Source organism: Capricornis sumatraensis, chromosome X, assembly GCF_032405125.1.
Source record: "Capricornis sumatraensis isolate serow.1 chromosome X, serow.2, whole genome shotgun sequence".
NCBI classification, from domain to species: Eukaryota; Metazoa; Chordata; class Mammalia; order Artiodactyla; family Bovidae; genus Capricornis; species Capricornis sumatraensis.
In genome coordinates this window covers 95,266,575-95,282,067 of record NC_091092.1, presented here as the reverse complement: position 1 = coordinate 95,282,067, position 15,493 = coordinate 95,266,575, and the positions used below count along the sequence as shown (strand labels likewise).

Here is a 15,493-nt window from a genome sequence, read left to right as displayed (position 1 = left end):
AAGTTCCTGGCATTAGTCCTTCAAGTAGACCTTAGAAAACTTAGAACAGACACATATAATACTTTGAAAATAAGGTCCTCTCTGCTCCCTCTAGAACCAGGGACCAGGATCCCACAGTGGGAGCATGAGCTTTTACCACTCAAAGACTGCTGCCAGTGCTTGGCAGCATAGAGTAATATGCGCTCCTCTCCCCATTTCCCTCTCTTCCACTCTTGCCCTCCACCTCCCCTTCCCTTACTGAGACTCACTGCCTCCACTACTGCTGTGACACAGCTGCAGCTGGAGCCAGCAAACAGCCATGATTGAGAACCCCAGCTTGGAGAACCACCTCATCAAGAGCTTTAAGAATAAGGGCCATGATGTGGACAATGTGAAGATACAAAAATGAAATGACTGTTCAACTGCAAAAGAACAAAAGAGATGAACAATTACTGAAAAAACGAAATGTTCCCCAAGAAGAAAATTTAGAAGATTCAGATGTTGATGCTGATTTTAAAGCACACTGTATAATACTAGAAGCTATAATGCAGAATGCCACAAATGATAAATACTCAGTGGCCCAGTTGAGTGCTATACAGGTTGCAAGAAAACTTTTATCCAGTGACAGAAATCCACCAGGTGATGACCTAATAAAACCTTGGATGTTACAATTCTAGTGAAGTGTCTAGAAAGGGATGATAATCCTTCATTACAGTCTGAAGCTGTATAAATGTTAACTAATATAGCATCAGGAAATTCTGCACAGACTCAAACTATCATACAGTTTAATGCTGTACCTCTTTTTCTAAGACTTATTTCAGCCACATCAAAATGTTTGTGAGCAAGCAGTATGGGCTTTGGGAAATATTGTAGGTGATGATCCTCAGAGTAGAGATTATGTCATGTTCACTGAGAGTTGTCAAAACGCTTCTGTCCTTCATCAGTCCCTCCATTCTTATTGCCTTCTTCTGGATTTTTTTGTTTGTTTGTTTGTTTATTTTAGTCTGGGGTCTGATGCTCGTGATCAGCACACAGTTAAGTTCTGCCAGGATGGGGTTTTATTTTAATTTTAATTTTAATTTTAATTTATTTATTTTAACTGGAGGCTAATTACTTTACAATATTGTATTGGTTTTGCCATACATCAACATGAATCTACCACGAGTGTACACGTGTTCCCAATCCTGAACCCTCCTCACACCTCCTTCCCCATATCATCTCTCTGGGTCATCCCAGTGCACCAGCCCCAAGCATCCTGTATCCTTCATCGAACCTGGACTGGAGATTGGTTTCTTATATGATATTATAAATGTTTCAATGCCTTTCTCCGAAATCATCCCAGCCTCTCCCTCTCCCATAGAGTCCAAAACTGTTCTATACATCTGTGTCTCTTTTGCTCTCTCGCATTCAGGGTTACCATTGAAGAGGTGGCAATATTCGGAAGAACTGTACGAAGTACATGGAAGAACTGTACAAAAAAAGATCTTTACGACCCAGATAATCATGATGATGTGATCACTAATCTAGAGCCAGACATCTGGGAACGTGAAGTCAAGTGGGCCTTAGAAAGCATCACTACAAACAAAGCTAGTGGGGGTGATGGAATTCCAGTTGAGCTGTTTCAAATCGTGAAAGATGATGCTGTGAAAGTGCTACACTCAATATGCCAGCAAATTTGGAAAACTCAGCAGTGGCCACAGGAATGGAAAAGGTCAGTTTTCATTTCAATTCCAAAAAAAAGGCAATGCCAAAGAATGCTCAAACTACTGCACAATTGCACTCATCTCACATGCTACTAAAGTAATGCTCAAAATTCTCCAAGCCAGGCTTCAGCAATACGTGAACTGCGAACTCCCTGATGTTCAAGCTGGTTTTAGAAAAGGTAGAGGAACCAGAGATCAAATTGCCAACATCCACTGGATCATGGAAAAAAGGAAGAGAGTTCCAGAAAATCGTCTATTTCTGCTTTATTGACTATGCCAAAGCCTTTGACTGTGTGGATCACAATAAACTGTGGAAAATTCTGAAAGAGACGGGAATACCACACTGCCTGACCTGCCTCTTGAGAAATCTGTATGCAGGTCAGGAAGTAACAGTTAGAACTGGACGTGGAACAACAGACTGGTTCCAAATAGAAAAAAGGAGTATGTCAAGGCTATATATTGTCACCCTGCTTATTTAAATTATATGCAGAGTACATCATGAGAAACGCTGGACTGGAAGAAACACAAGCTGGAATCAAGATTTCCGGGAGAAATATCAATAACCTCAGATATGCAGATGACACCACCCTTACGGCAGAAAGTGAAGAGGAACTAAAAAGCCTCTGGATGAAAGTGAAAGAGGACAGCGAAAATGTTGGCTTAAAGCTCAACATTCAGAAAACTAAGATCATGGCATCTGGCCCCATCACTTCATGGCAAATAAATGGGGAAACAGTGGAAACAGTGTCAGACTTTATTTTTGGGGGCTCCAAAATCACTGCAGATGGTGATTGCAGCCATGAAATTAAGAGATGCTTACTCCTTGGAAGAAATGTTATGACCAACCTAGATAGCATATTCAAAAGCAGAGACATTACTTTGCCAACTAAGTTCTGTCTAGTGAAGGCTATGGTTTTTCCTGCCGTCATGTATGGATGTGAGAGTTGAACTGTGAAGAAGGCTGAGCGCCGAAGAATTGATGCTTTTGAACTGTGGTGTTGGAGAAGACTCTTGAGAGTCCCTTGGACTGCAAGGAGATCCAACCAGTCCATTCTGAAGGAGATCAGCCCTGGGATTTCTTTGGAAGGAGTGATGCTAAAGCTGAAACTCCAGTACTTTGGCCAACTCATGCAAAGTGTTGACTCACTGGAAAAGACTTTGATGCTGGGAGGGATTGGGGGCAGGAGGAGAAGGGGACAACAGAGGATGAGATGGCTGGATGGCATCAGGGACTCGATGAATGTGAGTCTGAGTGAACTCCGGGAGTTGGTGATGGACAGGGAGGCCTGGCGTGCTGCGATTCATGGGGTCAGAAAGAGTCAGACACGACTGACCAACTGAACTGAACTGATTACCATCTTTCTAAATTCCATGTATATGCATTAGTATACTGTATTGATGTTTTTCTTTCTGGCTTACTTCACTCTGTATAATCGGCTCCAGTTTCATCCACCTCATTAGAACTAATTCAAATGTATTCTTTTTAATGGCTGAGTAATACTCCATTGTGTATATGTACCACAGCTTTCTTATCCATTCATCTGCTGATGGACATCTAGGTTGCTTCCATGTTCTGGCTATATAAACAGTGCTACAGTGAACATTGGGGTACATGTGTCTCTTTTAATTCTGGTTTCCTCGGTGTGTATGCCCAGCAGTGGGATTGCTGGGTCATAAGGCAGTTCTATTTCCAGTTTGTTAAGGAATCTCCATACTGTTCTCCATAGTGGCTGTACTAGTTTGTATTCCCACCAACAGTGTAAGAGGTTTCCTTTTTCTCCACATCCTCTCCAGCATTTATTGCTTGTACACATTTGGATCACAGGCATTCTGACTGGCGTGAAATGGCACCTCATTGTGGTTTTGATTTCCATTTCTCCGATAATGAGAGATATTGAGCATCTTTTCATATGTTTGTTAGCAATCTGCATGTCTTCTTTGGAGAAATGTTTATTTCAGTTTTTGTTCCATTTTTTGATTGGGTCGTTTATTTTTCTGGAAATGAGCTGCAGGGGTTGCTTGTATATTTTCAGAGTTGTTGTTTGTCATTTGCTTCATTTGCTATTATTTTCTCTCATTCTGAAGACTGTCTTTTCACCTTGCTTATAGTTTCCTTTGTTGTGCAAAAACTTTTGATTTTAATTAGGTCCCATTTGTTTATTTTTGCTTTTATTTCCAATATTCTGGGAGGTGGGTCATAGAGGATCCTGCTGTGATTTACGTCACAGAGTGCTTATGTTCTCCTCTAAGAGTTTTATAGTTTCTGGTCTTACATTTAGATCTTTAATCCATTTTGAGTTGATCTTTGTGTATGGTGTTAGAAAGTGTTCTAGTTTCATTCTTTTACAAGTGGTTGACCAGTTTTCCCAGCACCACTTGTTAAAGAGATTGTCTTTAATCCATTGTATCTTTTTGCCTCCTTTGTCAAAGATAAAGTGTCTATAGGTGCATGGGTTTATCTCTGAGCTTTCTATTTTGTTCCATTGATCTATATTTCTGTCTTTGTGCCAGTACCATACTTTCTTGATGACTGTGGCTTTGTAGTAGAGCTTGAAGTCAGGCAGGTTGATTCCTCCAGTTCCATTCTTCTTTCTCAAGATTGCTTTGGCTATTCGAGGTTGTTTTTTTTTTTTTTGTATTTCCATACACATTGTGAAATTATTTTTTCTAGCTCTGTGAAAAATACCGTTGGTAGCTTGATAGGGATTGCATTGAATCTATAGATTGCATTGGGTAGTATACTCATTTTCACTATATTGATTTTTGAGATCCATGAACATGGTATAATTTTCCATCTATTAGTGTCCTCTTTGATTTCTTTCACCAGTGTTTTATAGTTTTCTATATATAGGTCTTTAGTTTCTTTAGGTAGATATATTCCTAAGTATTTTATTCTGTTCATTGCAATGGTGAATGGCATTGTTTCCTTAATTTCTCTTTCTTTTGCTTATTATTAGTGTACAGGAATGCAAGGGATTTCTATGTGTTGATTTTATATGCTGCAACTTTACTATATTCATTGATTAGCTCTAGTAATTTTCTGGTGGAGTCTTTAGGGTTTTCTATGTAGAGGATCATGTCATCTGCAAACAGTGAGAGTTTTACTTCTTCTTTTCCAATTTGGATTCCTTTTATTTCTTTTTCTGCTCTGAGTGCTGTGGCCAAAACTTCCAAAACTATGTTGAATAGTAGTGGTGAAAGTGGGCACCCTTGTCTTGTTCCTGACTTTAGGGGAAATGCTTTCAATTTTTCACCATTGAGGATAATGTTTGCTGTGGGTTTGTCATACATAGCTTTTACTATGTTGAGGTATGTTCCTTCTATTCCTGCTTTCTGGAGTTTTTATCATAAATGGATGTTAAATTTTGTCAAAGGCTTTCTCTGCACCTATTGAGATAATCATATGGCTTTTATTTTTCAATTTGTTAATGTGGTGTATTACATTGATTGATTTGCAGATATTGAAGAATCCTTGCATCCCTGGGATAAAGCCCACTTGGTCATGGTGTATGATCTTTTTATTGTGTTGTTGGATTCTGATTGGTAGGATTTTGTTAAGGACTTTTGCATCTATGTTCATCAGTGATATTGGCCTGTAGTTTTCTTTTTTGTGTGGCATCTTGTCAGGTTTAGGTATTAGGGAGATGGTGGCCTCATAGAATGAGTTTGTAAGTCTATTTTTCTCTGCAATTTTCTGGAAGAGTTTGAGTAGGATATGTGTTAGCTCTTCTCAAAACTTTTGGTAGAATTCAGCTGTGAAGCCGTCTGAACATGGGCTTTGTTTACTGGAAGAGTTCTGATTACAGCTTCAATTTCCATGCTTGTGATGGGTCTGTTAAGATTTTCTATTTCTTCCTGGTTCAGTTTTGGAAAGTTGTTTTCTATGAATTTGTCCATTTCTTCTATGTTGTCCATTTTATTGGCATATAATTGCTGATAGTAGTCTCTTATGATCCTTTGTATTTCTGTGTTGTCTGTTGTGATCTCTCCATTTTAATTTCTAATTTTATTGATTTGATTTTTCTCCCTTTGTTTCTTGATGAGTCTGGCTAAAGGTTTGTCAATTTTATTTATCCTCTCAAAGAACAAGCTTTTGGCTTTGTTGATTTTTGCTATGGTCTCTTTTGTTTCTTTTGCATTTATTTCTACCCTAATTTTTAAGATTTCTTTCATTCTACTAACCCTGGGGTTCTCCATTTCTTCCTTTTCTAGCTGCTTTAGGTGTAGCATTAGATTATTTATTTGACTTTTTTCTTGTTTCTTGAGGTATGCCTGTATTGCTATGAACTTTCCCCTTAGCACTGCTTTTACAATGTCCCACAGGTTTTGGTTTGTTGTGTTTTCATTTTCATTAGTTTCTATGCATATTTTGATTTCTTGTTTGATTTCTTCAGTGATTTGTTGATTATTCAGCACCATGATATTCAGCTTCCATATGTTGGAATTCTTAATAGTTTTTCTCTTGTAATTGAGATCTAATCTTACTGCAGTGTGGTCAGAAAAGATTCTTGGAATTATTTCAAGTTTTTTGAATTTACCAAGGCTAGATTTATGGTCCAGGATGTGATCTATCCTGGAGAGAGTTCCGTGAGCACTTGAGAAAAAGGTGAAATTCATTATTTTGGGGTGAAATGTCCTATAGATATCAATTAAGTCTAACTGGTCTATTGTATCATTTAAAGTTTGTGTATCTTTGTTAGTTTTCTGTTTAGTTGATCTATCCATAGGTGTGAGTGGGGTATTAAAGTCTCCCACTATTATTGTGTTATTGTTAATTTCCCCTTTCATACTTGTTAGCATTTATCTTACATATTGCAGACCTAGAGGAGCTACCCCGTGTCCGAGGTCAGGGGTGGCAGCCGAGAGGAATTACGCTGTGTCCAAGGTAGGGACAGTGGTGGAGAGTGCCAGGCTGCAAAAGCACAGTAGCAGCTGAGAGGAGCTACCCCCGGCCAAGGCCAGGGGGAGCAGCCAGGAGGAGTGACCCCACGTCCAAGGAGCAGTGGCTGCGCAGGCGCCAGAGTGCCTAGAGAAGCTATTCCACGTTCAAGGTCGGGAGAGTCAGCAGTGAGGAGATATCCCATGTCCAAGGTAAGGAGCAGTGGCTGTGCTTTGCTGGAGCAGCCGTGAAGAGATACCCTACGTCCAAGGTAAGAGAAATCCAACTAAGACGGTAGGTGTTGCAAAAGGGCAGACACATTGAAACCATAATCACAGAAAACTAGTCAATCTAATCCCACTAGGACCACAGCCTTGTCTATCTCAATGTAATTAAGCCATGCTCTGTAGGGCCACCCAAGACAGGCGGGCCTGGTGGAGAGGTCTGACACAATGTGGTCCACTGGAGAAGGGAATGGCAAACCACTTCAGCATTCTTGCCTTGAGAACCCCATGAACAGTATGAAAAGGCAAAATGATGGGATACTGAAAGAGGGACTCCCCAGGTCAATAGGTGCCCAACATGCTACTGGAGATCAGTGGAGAAATAACTCCAGAAAGAATGAAGGGATGGTGCCAAAGCAAAAACAATACCCAGTTGTGGATATGACTGGTGATAGAAGCAAGGACCAATGCTGTAAAGAGCAATATTGCATAGGAACCTGGAATGTCAGGTCCATGAATCAAGGCAAATTGGAAGTGGTCACACAGGAGATGGCAAGACTGAGCGTCGACATTCTAGGAATCAGCAAACTAAAATGGACTGGAATTCGTGAATTTAACTGAGATGACCATTATATCTACTACTGCAGGCAGGAATCCCTCAGAAGAAATGAAGTAGCCAACATGGTCAACAAAAGAGTCTGAAATGCAGTACTTGGATGCAATCTCAAAAATGATAGAATTATCTCTGTTTGTTTCCAAGGCAAACCATTCAATATCACGGTAATCCGAGTCTATGCCCCAACCAGTAATGCTGAAGAAGCTGAAGTTGAACGGTTCTATGAAGACCTACAAGATCTTATAGAACAGACACCACAAAAACATGTCCTTTTCATTATAGGGGACTGGAATGCAAAAGTAGGAAGTCAAGAAACACCTGGACTAACAGGCAAATTTGGCCTTAGAATGTGGAATAAAGCAGGGCAAAGACTAATAGAGTTTTGCCAAGAAAATGCACTGGTCATAGCAAACACCCTCTTCCAACAACACAATAGAAGACTCTACACATGGACATCACCAGATGGTCAACACCGAAATCAGATTGATTATATTCTTTGCAGCCAAAGATGGAGAAGCTATATACAGTCACTGAAAACAAGACCAGGAGCTGACTGTGGCTCAGACTATGAACTCCTTATTGCCAAATTCAGACTTGAATTGAAGAAGGTAGGGAAAACCGCTAGACCATTCAGGTATGACCTAAATCAAATCCCTTATGATTATACAGTGGAAGTGAGAAATAGATTTAAGGGCCTAGATCTGATAGATAGAGTGCATGATGAACTATGGAATGAGGTTCATAACATTTTACAGGAGACAGTGATCAAGACCATCCCCATGGAAAAGAAATGCAAAAAAGCAAAATGGCTGTTGGAAGAGGCCTTACAAACAGCTGTGAAAAGAAGAGAAGCGAAAAGCAAAGGAGAAAAGGATAGATACAAGCATCTGAATGCAGAGTTCCAAAGAATAGGAAGGATAAGAAAGCCTTCCTCAGCGATCAACGCAAAAAAATACAGGAAAACAATAGAATGGGAAAGACTAGAGATCTCTTCCAGAAAATTATAGCTACCAAGGGAACATTTCATGCAAGGATGGGCTCTGTAAAGGACAGAAATGGTATGGAACTAACAGAAGCAGAAGATATTAAGAAGAGGTGGTAAGAAGACACAGAAGAATTTTACAAAAAAGATCTTCATGACCAAGATAATTACAATGGTGTGATCACTCACCTAGAGTCAGACATCCTGGAATGTAAAGTCAAGTGGGCGCTAGAAAGCATCACTATGAACGAAGCTAGTGGAGGTGATGCAATTCCAGTTGAGCTATTTCAAATCATGAAAGATGATGCTGTGAAAATGCTGCACTCAATATATCAGCAAATTTGGAAAACTCAGCAGTGCCCTCAGGACTGGAAAAGGTCAGTTTTCATTCCAATCACAAAGAAAGGCAATGCCAAAGAATGCTCAAACTACTGCACAATTGCATTCATCTCACACGCTACTAAATTAATTCTCAAAATTCTCCAAGCCAGGCTTCAGCAATATGTGAATTGTGAACTTCCAGATGTTTAAGCTGGTTTTAAAAAAGGCAGAGAAACCAGAGATCAAATTGCCAACGTCTGCTGGATCATGGAAAAAGCAAGAGAGTTCCAGGAAAATATCTATTTCTGCTTTATTGACTATGCCAAAGCCTTTGACTGTGTGGATCAGAAAAAACTGTGGAAAATTCTGAAAGAGATGGAAATATCAGACCACCTGACCTGCCTCTTAAGAAATCTGTATGCAGGTCAGGAAGCAACAGTTAGAACTGGACATGGAACAACAGACTGGTTCCAAATAGGAAAATCAAGGCTGTATATTGTCACCCTGCTTATTTAACTTCTATGCAGAGTACATCATGAGAAACACTGGACTGGAAGAAACACAAGCTGGAATCAAGATTACGGGGAGAAATATCAATAACCTCAGATATGCAGATGACACCACCCTTATGGCAGAAAGTAAAGAGGAACTAAAAAGTCTCTTGATGAAAGTGAAAGAGGAAAGTAAAAAAGTTGATTTAAAGCTCAACACTTAGAAAACGAAGATCATGGCATCTGGCCCCATCACTTCATGGGAAATAGATGGGGAAACAGTGGAAACAGAGTCAGACTTTATTTTTGGGGGGCTCCCAAATCACTGCAGATGGTGACTGCAGCCATGAAATTAAAAGACGCTTACTCCTTGGAAGAAAAGTTATGACCAACATAGATAGCATATTCAAAAGCAGAGACATTACTTTGCCAACAAAGATCTGTCTAGTCAAGGCTCTGTTTTTTCCAGTAGTCATGTATGGATGTGATAGTTGGACTGTGAAGAAAGCTGAGCACCAAATAATTGATGGTTTTGAACTGTGGTGTTGGAAAAGACTCTTGAGAGTCCCTTGGACTGCAAGGAGATTCAGCCAGTCCATTGTGAAAGAGATCATCCCTGAGCTTTCTTTGGAGGGAATGATACTGAAGGTGAAACTCCAGTACTTTGGCCACCTCATGCGAAAAGTTGACTCATTGGAAAAGACTGATGTTGGGAGGGATTGGGGGCAGGAGGAGAAGGGGATGACAAAGGATGAGATGGCTGGATGGCATCACTGACTCCATGGACGTGAGTCTGAGTGAACCCTGGGAGTTGGTGATGGACAGAGAGGCCTGGCGTACTGTGATTCATGGGATCGCAAAGAGTCGGACACGACTAAGGGACTGAACGAACTGAACTGAACTGAGTTCCAGTGCTCCTATGTTGGGTGCATATATATTTATATCTTCTTCTTGGATTGATCCTCTGATCATTATGTAGTGTCCTTCTTTGCCTCTTTTCACAGCCTTTGTTTCAAAGTCTATATTATCTGATATGAGTATTGCAACTCCTGCTTTCTTTTGGTCTCTATTTGCATGGAATATCTTTTTCTAGCCCTTCACTTTCAGTCCATATGTGTCCTTTGTTCTGAGGTGGGTCTCTTGTAGACAACATATATAGGGGAGTTGTTTTTTTTATCCATTCAGCCAGTATTTGTCTTTTGGTTGAGGCATTCAACCCATTTATATTTAAGGTAATTATTATTTTTAAAAAATATAAATTTATTTATTTTAATTGAAGGTTAATTACTTTATAATATTGTATTGGTTTTTTGATAAGTATGATCCCGTTGCCATTTACTTTATTGTTTTGCATTCTAGGTTATACACCCTTTTTGTGTTTCCTGTCTAGAGAAGATCCTTTAGCATTTGTTGGAGAGCTGGTTTGGTGGTACTGAATTCTCTCAGCTTTTGCTTGTCTGTAAAGCTTTTGATTTCTCCTTCATATTTGAATGAGATCTTTGCTGGGTACAGTAATGTGGGCTGTAGGTTATTTTCTTTCATCCCTTTCAGTATGTCCTCCCATTCCCTCCTGGCCTGAAGTGTTTCTATTGAAAGATCAGCTATTATCCTTATGGGAATCCCCTTGTGTGTTATTTGTTGTTTTTCCCTTGCTGCTTTTAATATTTGTTCTTTGTGTTTGATCTTTGTTAATTTGATGAATATGTGTCTTTGGGTTTTTCACCTTGGATATATCCTGTTTGGGACTCTCTGGGTTTCTTGGACTTGGGTGATTATTTTCTTCCCCATTTTAGGGAAGTTTTCAACTATTATCTCCTTAAGTATTTTCTCATGGTCTTTCTTTCTGTCTTCTTCTTCTGGGACTCCTATGATTCAAATGTTGGAGAGTTTAGTATTGTCCCAGAGGTCTCTGAGATTGTCCTCATTTCTTTTAATTCATTATTCTTCTTTCCTTTCTGATTCATTAATTTCTACCATTCTGTCTTCTGCTTCACAGATCTTATCTTCTGCCTCCGTTATTCTACTATTTGTTGCCTCCAGAGTGCTTTTGATCTCATTTATTGCATTATTCATTATATATTGACTCTTTTTTTTTATTTCTTCTAGGTCCTTGTTAAACCTGTCTTGCATCTTCTCAAGCCTTGTCTCCAGGCTATTTATCTGTGATTCCATTTTGATTTCAAGATTTTGGATCATTTTCACTATCATTATTCGGAATTCTTTATCAGGTAGATTCCCTATCTCTTCCTCTTGTGTTGGTTTGGTGGCCATTTATCCTGTTCCTTTACCTGCTGGATATACCTCTGTCTCTTCATCTTGTTAATATTGCTGAGTTTGGGATGGCCCTTCTGTATTCTGGCACTTTGTGGAGTTCTCTTTATTGTGGAGTTTCCTCGCTGTGTGTGATGTTGTACAGGTGGCTTGTCAAGGTTTCTTGGTTAGGGAAGCTTGTGTCAGTGTTCTGGTGAGTGGAGCTGAATTTATTCTCTCTGGGGTGCAATGAAGTGTCCAGTAATGAGTTATGAGATGTCGATGGTTTTGGAGTAACTTTGGGCAGCCTGTATATTGAAGCTCAGGGCTGTGTTCCTGTGTTTCTCGAGAATTTGTATGGTATGTCCTGCTCTGGAACTTGTTGGGCCTTGGGTGGTTCTTGGTTTCAGTGCAGGTGTGGAGGCATTTGATGAGCTCCTATCAATTAATGTTCCCTGGAGTCAGGAATTCTCTGGTGTTCTCAGGATTTGGACTTAAGCCTCCTGCTTTTGGTTTTCAGTCTTATTTTTACAGTAGTCGCAAGACTTCTCCTATACAGCTCCAGTGATAAAACATCTAGGTTGAAGATGAAAAGTTTCTCCAAGGTGAGGGACACCCAGAGAGGTTCACAGAGTTACATGGAGAAGAGAAGAGGGAGCAGGGAGTTAGAGCTGACCCAAATGACATGAGGTGGAATTAAGAGGAGAGAGCACGTTAGCCAGTAATGAGTTCCTTATGTGTGCTCCACAGTCTGGACCGCTGAGAGATGTTCACGGAGTTATACAGAGAAGACAAGGGGGAGGAAGGAGACAGAGGTGGCCAGGAGGATAAAAGGAGGGAATCAAAAGGAGAGAGACAGATCCAGCCAGTAATCAGTTCCCTAAGTGTTCTCCACCGTCTGGAACACAAAGAGATTCACAGAGTTGGGTAGAGAAGAGAAGGGAGAGGGATGAGACAGATGCGATCTGCTGGAGAAAAAGGAGATTCCAAAGGGGGAGACAGCAGTCAAGCCAGTAATCTCACTTCCAAGTAAAAATGGGTACTGAAGATTGGGTTCTTAAAGGTATAAAATTGATAACATATACCAAAAAGTAAAGATTAAAAATCTAGAGTAGAGGTTGGATTTTGAAAATTACAATATTAAAGAAAAGAAGAAGAAAAAAATTCACAAAAATTATTTAAATATATATATATATATGAAGTTTGCTAAAAAAATAGGGTTTTTTTTAAGTAATAGTAGGTTATAAAAATGAAAATTAAAGGAGTAATAGAGGATCTAAAATTTTTTTAAAAAAGAAAAAAACAATGATTATAAAAATGTAAAACTATATCTAGGACTTTCTCTGGTGTTGTTGTGGGCAGTGTGGGGTCAGTTCATTTTTGGATAGTTCCTTAGTGCGGCTTATATTTCTGAAGATCTATAGGCCCCTTCTTATGTAGTCAGTACTAACTACAGGGTTTTCATCTATTGCAACGGTCACTTCCAAGGTGGTTCCCTGTTTTAGCTTCTGTTTGCTGGTCTCCTGTGTCTGATTTCCACCCTGACACAAGGGGGGCAGTGGTGGACAATATTTTTAGGCTCACTTTTTCAGTCACACTGGCGAGGGAGGGACACTGCAAACAAATAACACTGGCATGTGCTCACAGTGTCTCAGACACACTGGGCCTGCCCCCACTCATGGCACGTGTGCCCTCTCTGGCCACACAGCTCAGGCTCTAGGTTGCTCCGCCAGGAACCATCCGAGGCTGGCCCTGTGCTGCATGCACCTCCCAGGTCTAAGCTGCTCAGGTTCAGGCACTTGGGTAGTCCTCAGAGGTGCAGACTCGGTTGGGCCTGCGTTTTGTACCCTTCCTAGGTCCGAGCAGCTCAGGTGATGAGGTGTTTGGCGAGTGCGGTCACTGTGACTTATCACCTCCCCCATCCTTGCCACTCATTTTTCTGGGTGTACAACTGGTGCACCTTCTCAGGCGAATGTTGACTGTCCAGAACCCCAGGAAGACTTAGTTAGCAAAGAAGCCTGCTTGCAGTTTGGTAGATAATATCTCTCTGGGGCTGCAGTTGCCCTCTTCTGGCTCTGGCTGCCTGTCACCAGAGGGGGATGGTCTGAAGCCAGCTAGTTCTGTTCAGTCCTTTGTTCTGTGTGTGGGCCTGGTGGTGTCTTAGGTTAGGACTTTTTGCGTGGTAGCTATCCCACAGTCTGGTTTGCTAGCCCAAGTTAGTTCCTTCAGATTGCCCTCAGGGCATTCAGGCCTGGTCCCTACTCTAAGCAATACAGCCTGCGCCTCCCTGCCCAGTCCCCACTTGCTAGTGGCAGATGCAGGCATCTGCACTGCTTCTCCACTGGGGGAGTTTCCATTGGGCTCCTAATCTGTGGGTTTTAATTATTTATTTATTTTTCTTCCCTGTTATGTTGCCCTCTGTGCTTCCAAGGCTCGCCACACACTCGGCAGTGAGAGTGTTTCCTGGTGTTTGGAAACTTCTCTCTTTTTAAGACTCCCTTCTCAAGATGGAGCTCCATCCCTACCTCTTTTGTCTCCTTTTTTGTCTTTTATATTTTTTACTACCTGCTTTTCTGGGTGCCTGATGTCCTCTGCCAGCATTCAGAAGTTGTTTTGTGGAATTTACTAAGTGTTTAAATGTTCTTTAAATGAATTTGTGGGGGAGAAATTGGTCTCCCCATCCTATTCCTCTGCCATCTTCTATTACCTTCTTTTGGAATGTCTTATGGGTTATTTTCAGTCTCTGCAGAAATAAGGACCGACTCAAACACCTATGGAGAGAGTCTGGAGATTTTGCCAGGATTGTGTGTCTTAATATATCATATGGACATAGACACTCTTGTGAATACTGTTTGGGTGCTGTCACATCTGATAGGTGGAGTTAAAGAGCAGATACAGATGGTTATTGATTCAAGGGCTGTGGCATTTATTGTTCCCCTTCTGAGCCATCAGGGAATGAAAGTTCAAACAGCAGCACTCAGAGCAGTTGGCAACATAGTGACAGGTGCCAACGAGCAGACCCAGGTTGTTCTCAACTGCAATGTCCTGTCACATTTCCAAATATCTTATCACTTCCAAAGGAGAAGATAAATAAAGAAGCAGTGTGATTCCTTTCCAACATTACAGCAGGCAACCAGCAACAAGTTCAAGCTGTAATAGATGCTGGATTAATCCTATGATTATTTATCAGCTTGCTAAGGGGGACTTTGGAACACAAAAGGGAGCTTTGGGGGCAATTAGCAACTTAATAATAAGTGGCAAAAAATATCAAGTTGAGTACAGCATAATACCGCCTTTCTCTAATTTACTTTCAGTAAAAGATTCTCAAGTTTTTCAGGTGGTTTTAAATGGTCTATAATGGCTAGTGATGAAGCAAGCATGATAGCTGAAGTAATAAATAATGCAGTGGTTTGGAGAAGTTTTACAGCAATATAAAAATGAAGACATATATTTAGCATTTGAAATCATAGATCAGTATTTCTCTGGCAACGATATTGATGAAAATCCTAGCCTTATTGTGAAGCAACACAAGGAGTTACTTACAACTTTGATCCAACAGCCAACCTTCAAACAAAAGAATTTATTTTTGAGTTCGATTGAGTGCAGAATGATTCCCACAATCAATGTGAAGGACCACCAGATGGCTACCAAGTAACAAAAACAACAACTAGAAAAGGCTCCAAAACATACATGCCCCCTTGTTTTGATGCTTCTAAAGCAAGCCATGTCTCAATCATTCTGCAAATGCCAAAAGTCACTAATCAAATGGACTAGAAAGGCATATGATTGCTTAAACTGTTTTAGAATTCTCCTTTAACAACCTCAACTACCCTATTTTCCCTGTTCCCTGCTGCCACATGCTGACAAGTGCAGTAACCAGTTTAAAATATTCTGAGGTGGTAGCTTTGCTATTCCCGAAAATACCAAGGAGAGATTGTAAAAAAGTCTTCCTCTGTGATCAATGAAAAGAAATAGAGGAAGACAATACAAAGGGAAACACTAGCGATCTCTTCAAGAAAATTAGAGATACCAAGGGAACATTTCATGT

The 15,493-nt window shown here is 40.4% G+C and overlaps 1 pseudogene; it reads left to right on the top strand.

Annotated features, from left to right (window-relative positions):
- Positions 1-298: 298 nt before the first annotated feature.
- LOC138071811 (importin subunit alpha-4 pseudogene) lies at positions 299-15,045 on the top strand (annotated as a pseudogene).
- The last annotated feature ends 448 nt before the right edge of the window (positions 15,046-15,493 follow it).